This window comes from Xenia sp. Carnegie-2017, unplaced genomic scaffold, assembly GCF_021976095.1.
Source record: "Xenia sp. Carnegie-2017 unplaced genomic scaffold, XeniaSp_v1 HiC_scaffold_16, whole genome shotgun sequence".
NCBI lineage: Eukaryota > Metazoa > Cnidaria > Anthozoa > Malacalcyonacea > Xeniidae > Xenia > Xenia sp. Carnegie-2017.
In genome coordinates, this window is record NW_025813469.1 from 9,166,795 (window position 1) to 9,178,610 (window position 11,816).

The 11,816-nt window shown below is 33.1% G+C and overlaps 1 long non-coding RNA gene and 1 pseudogene across 1 annotated transcript; both read right to left on the minus strand.

The window, feature by feature from the left end:
- Positions 1 to 610: 610 nt before the first annotated feature.
- Positions 611 to 4,979, minus strand: LOC124436687 (annotated as a pseudogene).
- A 715-nt stretch (positions 4,980 to 5,694) lies between these two features.
- LOC124436689 lies at positions 5,695 to 6,255 on the minus strand. The gene is made up of 3 exons (XR_006945433.1): positions 6,225 to 6,255; positions 6,121 to 6,158; positions 5,695 to 5,778 (listed from the first exon to the last, which is right to left on the minus strand). It is a non-coding gene; the product is annotated as an uncharacterized LOC124436689 (long non-coding RNA).
- Positions 6,256 to 11,816: the final 5,561 nt, after the last annotated feature.

An 11,816-nucleotide genomic window follows, 5' to 3' on the forward strand; every position in this document is an offset into this window, starting at 1 on the left:
CTTTTATTTTGCCGGTGACAATTCCTTTATGACTTTACAATAATGTAAGGATGCTTATGAGCATTATGTAATGTCTGAATGTTTTGACAAAAAAATTTTGACGTCACTTTTGTACGAAATGATTCGCATGAATTAATTCGCACAGTGTGGCCATATATAAATAATTTATTATCAAAAATCCGTCAATCCGTCTTAACTACAAGTCATCTTCAGCGCGAATGGATAATTAATTCAATTACAGTGTGGAATACATAAAATAAAAATATGATACAGTAAGGTAAAACACACATATTCCACATTGTAAATAATTTATCCATTAACACTGAAGATGACTTATAGTTTAGTTTAAACATGTTTGCTAATGAAAGTTTCTAAAATACTATCATTTAGTTGTAATGTTTAGTTAGTATTGTGCTGAGAAGATTATATGAAATTATGTAAAGCTGAACAGGTGTGGCTGTCTAAGTTCACCAGAACGGATCTTGTAATAAAAATCACGGAATCTGGCCACACCAAGCATGCATTTACTTGTAGAAAATCAGAGAACAAATTGACTTAAAGAACAAATTCAGCCAATTCTATAACATGTAACAGCGAAAACGTACATACCTTATCTGTTTGTGAGACTTCCAGTTTAAACAATTGTTCCTTTAAACGTTCTATGGCGACCTTTTTCCTTTAGATTTTCCTTAAAAAACAGTTATTTAAAATCCTTCATGACGACATCAAACATCTCAACTCCAACACTAATGCATAGAAATGCAAGTTTTATCATCTTATAGGAAATATGGTACATTACAAAATATACCTTCGTCCCATTTGCAGAATTCTCATAAGGTGAGTTTAATTTTGAGAATCTTAAAAAAATATTAAAGTTTACTGTTTTTTTTAGCGTCGTATTTTAAAGACACATACTTTGCAAGTGTTACTGAATCGCTTCCTTTAGCTTCACGTTTAAGATCCTTTAGTTCAACATTCCCATCCTTTATGACTTTTTTTGTCGTCAATCTATTTCAACAAACATTATTTGAACTACATAATCTTACTTGTTCACTTATGATATCACGTGTTTATCACGTGAAGGTGGAATATCCATAAGCAGACTTTACCTTTTGCTGAAGATTTGACATCGATTGTTCAAACGTCTTGCTATACAAGAGAGAACGAACGTGTAAAGCTTTAAAGTAAATTGCAAACATAGTTAACACACGATGATAACTATAATTAACTGTCCTGGCATTTTACTTTTCACAACCATAAAATTTTTTTCTTAAGTCTTAACAAAAATTTTTTCATGCAGTCCATGTTCACAACAATACACCTGATGGTTACATAAGATGGCGACAGCTCTGTTTGCGCGATTATAACTAATACTCTTGCTGCAACATTATCTTCTAACTCAAGTTTATGCAGCTGTTCTTGTAAGGTCATTGATGCATTGTGTGTACGGAAGACCTTGGCACTAAGGTTTTTCATTAGATCTGAGAGATGTTTGTTTAATGATGTTGTCTGAGGAAGAACACAGACTATGAGTTCAATTCATTCAATAGATATTTTAAAGATAAATTAGGGAAAGTTGAATGTAAATCGACAGCAAATAATTGAAGCAAAATTGTTTTAAATTTCTCAACTCACAGTCAGCCTATCGAACAGATCGTCTCCGTCAGTTTTCCCTTGCTGAAACAATTCTAAAGTCTTGAACACCTACGTATAAAATATAAAATAGAATTGCTGAACACTAATTAGAAATAAATTAGAAAGGCAAAATACTTGTATGAAGTAAATTATAATGGCTAAACACCATTAGAAAGTAAATTAAAATGCTGAAATCCCATGAGAAATTGTAGATTAGAATCACGGAACACATAAATATGTAAACTGAAAAGGCTACGAACAGTTTCTGATTTCTACATTTTTATCTTGACACTTCCAACTATATGCACGATCAAGGATCACAAACGCATTCTTCATTTTTCTCAAAATAAGAAATGCTTACAACATTAAACTTACATCACAACTAAATCTTACCTTTTTTTCAACAGGTACAAAGTTGTGATAATGAATAGAATCTTTACTCAGAAAATCAAACTCAACTACGTATTCTTTGTCCTTGAATTGTTTATGAAGTTCTTAAAAATAGAAAATTAAAATATCAACAAACAAAAAGATGGATGCTTTTGGTATGGTAAATAAAACATGTTTTTTTGCTAAAAATGGCTCAAGTTTTCGAAAGTTGTTTCGCCAGATTGATAAAATACTGACTGTTAGGGATGGTCATACGTTAAAATAAAAATTGCTAGTTAACGCTATCAAAGCGATGTTTACTAAAATCATCATCAACAGTTCTTCTCGGAACTTCACTAACTTTCACAAACTATAAAAGAGGTTCAAACCATTTACTATAGTTGCTCCACAGTATTTTTTCTCGTATTTGTTATAAGATAAAGTAAACATATATATTTTGTAAACAAACAACAAACAGGAAAAATAAGCGTCAGCATTTTTGTTTTAAGTACAATAAAAAAACTTACAGCATATTTTTTTCTGTGTCAAAGAAACCAATATGTATGAATAGACAAAAAGATTATTTTAACACGTTGACCCCATCACGAGAAGCTGAAATGCAAAAGGTGTGTGTGAAAGAGTGGGTTTGACTCAAATTTGATTGTTTACTTTAATAGATACTCTGATTGAAAAAGGAGAACTTATTATGTACAATAAATGAACTTACTTATGTGCTCATATCTTAGTGAACAGCAACCCACTGTGTCCACGGTATCGTCGTCCTTCTCGTGACCAGAAGGAAGAGCAAGCTAATGTAGGAATATAAAACACCTAGATGGTATAAGAATGTTCAAAAGCAGAACAAAATGTTCAAATAAAACCATTACCTTATCAATGAAATACAACGCTACACCTCTGGAATAAAGAAATAAAAATGCTGTTAACTTGTTCAAAAACAACAACGCCCGCTCCTAGTTAAATAAAATAACAAATACCCCCCCAAAGTCATATTTCAATGTGACTTCTAAGTACAAAAGATAATTCACTATTTTAATTGTGCAAATTAAATATGTTTAATGATATTTCAATCGAAATATAGCTACTTTTACAGTTAATCAAAATTTTTAATTTGCACAATAAATATTTTGGAACATCGTTTGCTTTGTATGAGTTAAAATCATCAGCTGACAATGAATATACCTTTTTCTTATACGCATTTCCTTGGATTTCCAATCATTCCTATATACTTGACGGATTTGACAAATTAAACCCTACCGAATTATTATCAATCAACAAGACATTTTTTGCATCCCAATACATAATTTGGACTCTTGTATAAATAGAATGTTTAGATTTGGGATTCTGAGTTTGGACTTCAGACAAAGATTTGCAGATTGCTAAGCAAAGTCGCATTTCAGATTATCTTAAATGGATTCATTTAACAGTTTTTCGCAAACAACAATATGGAGAGACAAATCACATAAAATAATAAAAATGATTGCACATACCTTTAATTTACGCGGGGTTTTATACTTCTGCCGATCTTTTTCTCCCTAAATTATCAAAATTCATACTTTAAAAAAAACATCATTCTGCACATCACAAATCAACTATCACATATTAATTACCTTGATCCTTGATGTTGGATTTAACATGACGTACTTGTAACTTCCCTGGATATTCTCGATCCAACATGCTAACCACGTAAACTATAATGGATGAGAAATCTCATATTGTAAATTTTTTTTTACCAAGATTCAATGTAGATCCATATACATCCATCAAAAACACTGCATGGCAATCAAAGTCTACACATATCCATTATTGTTCATGTTCAACGAACATAATTTGTAAGAAAATGTACACAGTCATCAACAACTATCACACCTTATTATCATGATGAACTGCTTTCCATCTTTGCCCGGTAGGAGGATCGGGAACTTTCGCATCTCTACGTAAAAAGAGACGTGACGGCGTTAGTTTTACAGTGTAGTAAATATTTGAATAGTTATTTTCAAAATATGAATTTTTCTGTTTACCAGTTAAGAAGACAATCTAGATTTTTCGTGGAGGAGTTGAAAAACTCGAATACTTTTGTGCGAACAAACGCGAAATAGGATCTAAATCACTAACTTGCCAATATTAATGATGATATCTTTAGCCAGGAGTCTTTTCTTCAGTTTCCCTTCTTCGGATGATCGCCTCTTCCTCGGAAAAGCCGGGAGGTTCGATCTTTAAATTCTCCACTCTTTCTCGATGATTATCCATCATACTCCTGTAAAATTTCTTCATTCTTCCCTTTGATGACTTGTTTCTCTCTTTAGTCATGTTTTCCTTTTTTCGTTTTTCTAGACACAAACACCCGGTAATCAATAGGAGTTAAATATTATCAGGGGTGGGTGGGTGTTCGTTTTACAAAACACGAACTAATGAACAGTAGCCCGTTTGACAATTTAGCTGGGGAGTGGACGCTATACTTCACAAAACACAAGTTTATCTGGGGAGATAATGTATTTAATCAGCAAGTTTTAAATTCAGAATTATATAATAAATTACAGAGCACGAAAACTTTTACAATCAAGATATTGTTGAAGTAAAAAAAACAAACAAAAACAATAAGATAAAAAGCGCTGCTTCTTTGATTGTCCAAATTAAAAGAATAATATTTTGGATGGTAGACAAATATCCGACATCTGTTGACATTCTTCCAGTCAACTTTCTTACAACTTATCAAAACTGTCAGTTCACCGCTCAAAATAATTTGGTCACAAAGTTCCTTAGTTACAACAAAAGAAAAACTATCATTACCTGAACATAATAAGCATTAATTTCTTTGAAATTACATTTACTGAGGTCTTTAATCGTCCCTCGCTCCCCATGCGTCATTTCTTTTCTCAATCTTGAAAGAAGTTGTCGTTAAAAATTTTCTTCGACGTGTATTCATGGTCCAACATCTTTGCGTAAAACCCTGCCACCTGATGAAAAGAAACTCGAAAGAGAGATACATCGAAGATGTATCCACGATGGTTTTGTAGGTTTGTGGAGGAGGAGAGTGCTCTTGGTTGGATTTCAATGGCTACTTGTTAACGTAGCATTCAAGAGTTTTTGTCCAATTATGTTACATATTATCGTAGGGATATTTTTGAAAGTGTGCTCAATTGAACACTAACCAGTAATGCTTTTGCTTAATTGTTTGGTAAATTGGTATTTTGTGCATAAGTAATTGGTAGCCGAACTGTACTTGTGAAGTACACAACTCTCTTCTGAATCCATATTTAAGATGCATTAGGAATTCAACAGCATTGCTTTAGGATATGAGAAAAGAATGGAGTCTGTTTAGTTCATTTTATTTCTACTCCTGATGCACAGGGTCCCATAAAACAGCCGAAAAAGTGCAAAGCATGACCTTTGACACATTTTTTAACTACTGAGTAACTCGACTTATAGTCGCCATTTACCATGGCAGCTACACTCTTTAAGTAATATAGCAACAATATATTCTAACCTCTTCACTTTTGGGAGAAAGTTCTATTTTCACACCTAAAGAATAACAACCGAAAACAAACGACTGCTATAAAGTTATTTTATTCATTAAGAAGTTAAATATATATCATAAATATGAACACTATGTTATAAAATTATGATCATAAGCTCTTACCGTTCTAGTAAAAGTTGACATCACCAGGAAGAGGTTCATACTCCGGTGGGAAGTATGGCCCCTTGTGTTCTAGTGTGAGCCATTTTATACCTTCCGGATGTTTTTCCTCCTCCCACCTGCAGCACAAAACACGAGTTGAGGTGAGAGAGTGAACTGTAATATTAACTGGAACGCTAATACTTGGGCTAAAGGCCATTTTGAAGCCACCTTTTATCTGCGTTTATAGGCAAATTACTTAATCTCGTGAGATAAAACTTATTATGGCCATTTGTGCCACTGTATTTTATGTATATCGTTGTTTTTTTCGAAAATAGTATCATGGAACTTCTAAAACGCAGAAAACTAGAATCATTATTGGTTTCAAAGATGGCGGAACAGTTAGCGTTCCATTTAATATTACAGTTTACTGGGTAAGTGTCGTCCGTAGGATTCTAACGCATTTGGAAACTTTGACTTACCATTTCTAAACTTCCTCAGCCTTCTTGTCTTTTTTCTCCTACAATGGAAACACGCATGAGTAACAACTCCTAACCGCAAAAAATATCCCTAAACATAGTTACACCGTTTTCACAGTTTCTGTTCCTTTCTTCGTCGTTTACAAAAGAATGGAAAAACAAAATCGCTAATCTAATACCGCTGGCTGGTAACCATCTTCGTCCTCTTCGTCATTTGAACCTTTTCGTTTTCTTTGGTTGACAGATTGCTTTTTTTGCAAACAAATCTTCGTCCTGAATACCAAAAAATCTTTAAGACTAAACGATATGGACGAGAAACATTGGAAAAAAGCTTTCGCTATACAAACCTTCAAGCCTTTTTCGACATAAATAAAAAAAAGAAAACAAAACGAATTGAAAGACGGCATAAAAACCAATGAAAACTCAAAGTGCACCTCCCCACCCCCCGGAACCTTCATGCCATTGAACTGACAACATGACTGAACGGCAAGCTTTATTTAGACATTGCTAAGCTTACATGGCAGTTATATTCAAATCAATGCTTCATTCATACACCGAAGTCACATGACATGAAAACCTGCAAACGCGTCAAATTCGCAAGTTTGTGTTTTCGGTTGGACTTTTAAACTTTGTTTCCGAATGTTTCTCGTGTGAATGTTCGACATACGAATAAAATAATAATGTGGTTTTGAACGATAAACAACAAAAATATAAAAAAATACCAGTGGCCCATTATCTTCATCTGAATCTAAATAACTTCTTTCCTTCTTCACTTTCTTTAACGTTTCCTCCTTGTTTTTATCAATTTTTTTCATTCCTTCTTTTCTCCCACGGTCATCTTTTCCTACTTCAATTTTTAGCTAATTTTAAGTTTCAACGGGCTATTCGAGGAGGTTTTCTTTGTAACATTTCCTTTTGAGGAAATATCCTTCTTGACGTTCCCGCTATTTTCATTTTTTGAGTTTGTGTTCGACTTTGCGGAGATTAATTTTTCTGCTTTCGCAGGACAAGGCGTGCTCTGTTTTTCCTTTTTATTTCAACGGACGAATTTGAAGAAGTTTTTTTAACTTCGGATGTTTTGGAACTTTTTAAGTTGTCGGATTGTGTTCAAAATTATGAATTCCGGGTTCTGTTTTTGTTTTTTCCCCGTCTAAATCAGTTTTAATCGATTTAAGTTTCAATTTCTTAACGGTTCCCGAATTTGTGTTTTCCGTCGGTTCCTCTAGGTTCAACTTCGAGTCTTCTCAGATTTCGGAGAGATGTTTGACAGGTTTTCTTATTTTCTTACTGAGCACAAACGAGCTACTAAGAAACAAGACAAAACTAATCACATTGCCGAACATCACCGAATCACAAAGCACAACATTGACTGGGACTCGGCAAAATGCATCACCTACCGTACTGACTATAGACAACGGCTTACTTTAGAAAGTTGGTATACCAACTTGGAATAAACCCCCCTGAACAGATCACAGCAATTACCGGCACCTTACAAACGACTTACTCACAATACAAACAAACGATCAACTAAAACATTACACTTCAAACTAATTCACAATGACAATACACAATTGACACCCACACATTACAACTAAAACGTCACACCTAAATCACACATCACAACTGAAAATAAAATATTTCACTTCACACTAATCCACAATGACAATACACATTTCCCGTGCACACAATACAATGACGTAAGAACCAGATAACAAATACGGCTAACCTGACGTTTATTCCTCATTTGACTCTGAAGATGACTACAGCTAAGGTTGTCGAAACGTCAGTCAACAACAACAAAAACAGTCCTTCTCAGGACTTTATTAACCTGGACGATCATCATTTACAAACATATAAGGATTAATATATAATATGTATTCCAGATGGTACGTCACCAGGATTGTGACGTCACATGCAATGGGTCGAATCTTTGTCTTTGACGCCTCACGTTTTCTTCATCGGAGTGCTTTCACTTTCGGTTACAAAGTAAAGAAGACAAGAAGCCAATGATTGGTAAATGTTGTTATGTCGTCGATATTCCTCGCTTAAGAAAAGAAAAGAAATAAGCAAAGGTTGGTTAAATTGTTCTTTATTGTCTGGATATAATATGTGCGTCATTATAAACATAGAATCTTACAGCCATACTAAAGATCATGCAACACGAAAAGATTCAGACAAACCTAATGTTTAAGGAAACTAGCAAAAGATAACTTTAGCCATAATTGTCATATAAAGTTGTCTTTGATGAGGCAATGCCAAATTTCCAAAGCCATCATCAGAGAATATATTAAAGTAAATGTGAGAATATATTCATAATATTATCAATGCCTACATACTTTTACTGACTTCATCACTGCAAATACTCGTTTTTCATTGATGCATTTGTACACATTCAGCTTCCTTTTTTAATAATATAAAAATTGCACCATACTTATCGTTAAGTTGAAGTTTTATTGTAATTCGATGGGTTATTGGACAAGGAAATCACGGACTACTGTGAAATTGGCACCATATTCATCACAACACTCATCACAACATTCAACCAAAATTTATCATTCAAAATAATAAATTGAAAAATCGTCTTTAAAACACATTTTCCATCAAATACATCAGTAAAAGACAATTCTTAACTTTTCATTTCTCTTACTTAGCATATAATTTAAAATCTACACTGTAGAATTTTTTAAAGTTTTCTATGTTACACATATTTATATTATCTATTATATATTCAAAAACTGAAGAGTGCATAAAAATAAGTTGTAGAAAATCATCGACAAAGTTGGATGACACGAATGTGCGTAATGTAATCTTATATAATTAACATCCTATATCCATGTAATTTTGCAAACCAAGGCCTATTAATAAAAAACTACACGGTAGAATTTTTTTAAACTTTTGCATATTACACATATTTATATTGTCTAAAAATATATCCAAAATCTGGAGAGTGCACAAAAAAAAAGTTTTTGAAAATTAGCGACAAATTTAGACGACACGAATTCGCGTAATAGAGGATGGCAAGAAACTGTCGTGGCTATAACCTTACGTAATAACTTCTTAATTCTTTTGGGGAGTGGGGTTAAACAAACTTGTCTAACTAACGAAGCTGGAAGGACTTTAAAACTTTTATAATAACCATGCATTTCTCCGTTTTTTAAACATCTCTAAAATCTTAAAGTAATACAAAACTTGAATTATCGAAATCATCGTTGATGTATGGTTACAGATGTGCGTAATATGTAAATAAGTAGCGGTTCCGGTTCTATTGCAAACAAAGGCTTAACTTGTAAATCAAACAATATGCGTATTTGGATGACAAAATATTGACAATTTTTATTCATTTTGAATTCATATATTAATGACTTTCCACCCCTCTCCCTCTTCTTCCCGTTGCTTTCTTCATTGTTTTGTGGGCATCTCCACTTTTTAATGGAAGCTGTCCACAAATAAAGCATCCACATTTGTAAAAGTGTTCCCACTCATATTACTTGAATAGTATTTAGAGGCTTTTGTTTTACAAAATTACACGGACATCAGTTAATTATATAAGATTATATTACGCATTCGTGTCACGTAACTTGTTTTTTAGCTATAGAGCTGTTTGTGGAATGTGGTGCCAACTTCACAGCTTAAACCAGAGTACATTATCAAGGAATTTTATTCCTTTTATATTTTTGTGCTCTCTCCAGATTTTGGATATGTGATAGACAATAAACATGGCCAAGTTTTAAAAAATTCTATCGTAGTTTTTATTTACAGGCCTTTGTTTAGCAAATGACTTGAAATTCTCAACTTAATTATATAATATTATACTACGCGCATTCGTGTCACGTAAATTGTCGATGATTTTCTACAACTTTTTTGTGCACTCTCCAGATTTTGATATATTTTAGACAATATAAATATTCACAATATGCAAAAGTTTAAAGAAATTCTACCGTGTAGTTTTAAATTATACGCTAAATAAGAGGAAAAGTACACTGTAACATAAAGCCATGTTTTCTTCATTCTTGACTTTATACATTTTTGTGATGTTTAAGGACAAAAAATACTAATAACAGTTAAGAATTTATTTTCACTGTTGTATTTGATGGAAAACGTGTTTTAAAGACGATTTTTCAATTTATCATAATGCGGACGCAGGTAGAGATCAGTTTAACGCTGTTTGTAATTTAAAACAGCATTCAGTCATTACAAATAAGGGAGTGCAATGTACACCTTAAAGTGCCCTTCCATTCCAGATGCCAGTTTTTAGCAATATGATTTTAAGTTGCTGCGAAATTTTGAATTTGGTCAACTGTTTGATTTTTAAAGCGAATTAACTTTTCAAAAACAATTTTTGTGAACCATGTAACCGTATAATGAGGAGGCTGAAACTAGCTAAATTCGACGTCATCCAAGGTACTCGTGATACAAGAGTCGTGTATTTAATTATATTCAATAACTATCAAGTCACTACTGCTGAAGCATAGCTAAAGTCTATAAGCGTCTAAAAGCCTTGCCTTTGCACTAGTATAAAAGCAGAAAATGCTAAATAGTTGCGTTGCAGCCATTTGTACAAATAAATCGCCTAGCTCTCGTATGAGTCTTCACACTATGCCTTATTATTATAAAATCCCGACTAAGCGAAGGCGAAATATCTGGGTTTAAAGTTAAAGTGCGTATTTGAGGCTTTCAATGCTTCAACAATTTGTTCAGCTCACTTAAACCAGAGGATTTGGATCGTCAGTTTAGTAGTTTGTTGAATCAAAAGAACGCTAATTTTCCAGCAGATGAGATTGGAATAGTGCCTGACCATCCATATATTGGAGTCAAAATCCGAATCATTGTTGCTTCAAGTTTTATTAGTTCCGAGTTTCTATACAGTATCCTGTTAAAAGTTTTGTCAGAATTATCTGACTGAACATTATATTTTGATCCGATCACCGCTTCTTCGTAAGGCATACTTCGGAAAGGGCACTTTAATTTAATAATGTGCTCCCTGAGGCAATAGTGACATTTGTTTGCCGAGAGAAATATTGATGAGATTTATAGGAAAAATTTGCATTAGACTCAGCTAATATTAGACTCAAAATTCAGCTAATAATAGAAAATTTCGCACAATCTGAATGAAGGTCTGGTTCACTGTTCTGAAACTTAACTCGAATGAGGGAACTGTATTTTGACAATTGTTTTTAACATTTTGATAGGATATTAACAGTGGCTGTGCACGATTTTTACAGACGGTGTTCCAAACGTTGGTACTTCACGATACGGAATATTTCAACTGATAGAGTTAAGATTACAGACAACCCTCAATCCTTAACCTGAGTTTTCGTACTTTATTTTCTTCTGCAAACGGTTGCTAAATTACCAAATTTGTACGACCAATTCATTCACCAATAACTTCAACTTTTTCCTTCGGTAATTTTTAAAATTTCGTGTGGATGTTTATTACAACAAAAATATAACATACGCAAAATAGAACAACTCCTGAGTTCTAATTAAACAAACTATCTGATTTTACCGAGATAAAACTCTCATTGGAGTTTTATCTCCGTATCTCTGACTAAACGTCTCCATCATCTTGTATAGTTTGGCGTCTCATTCTTTTAGGTCTTAAGACTTGCACGTCTCTTGATTATGCTCAAATTTCGATTTCTTGTAACTCGAGTCAAATTGGGCATTATATTCAAATGATATTTGTATTTTTCTTATTA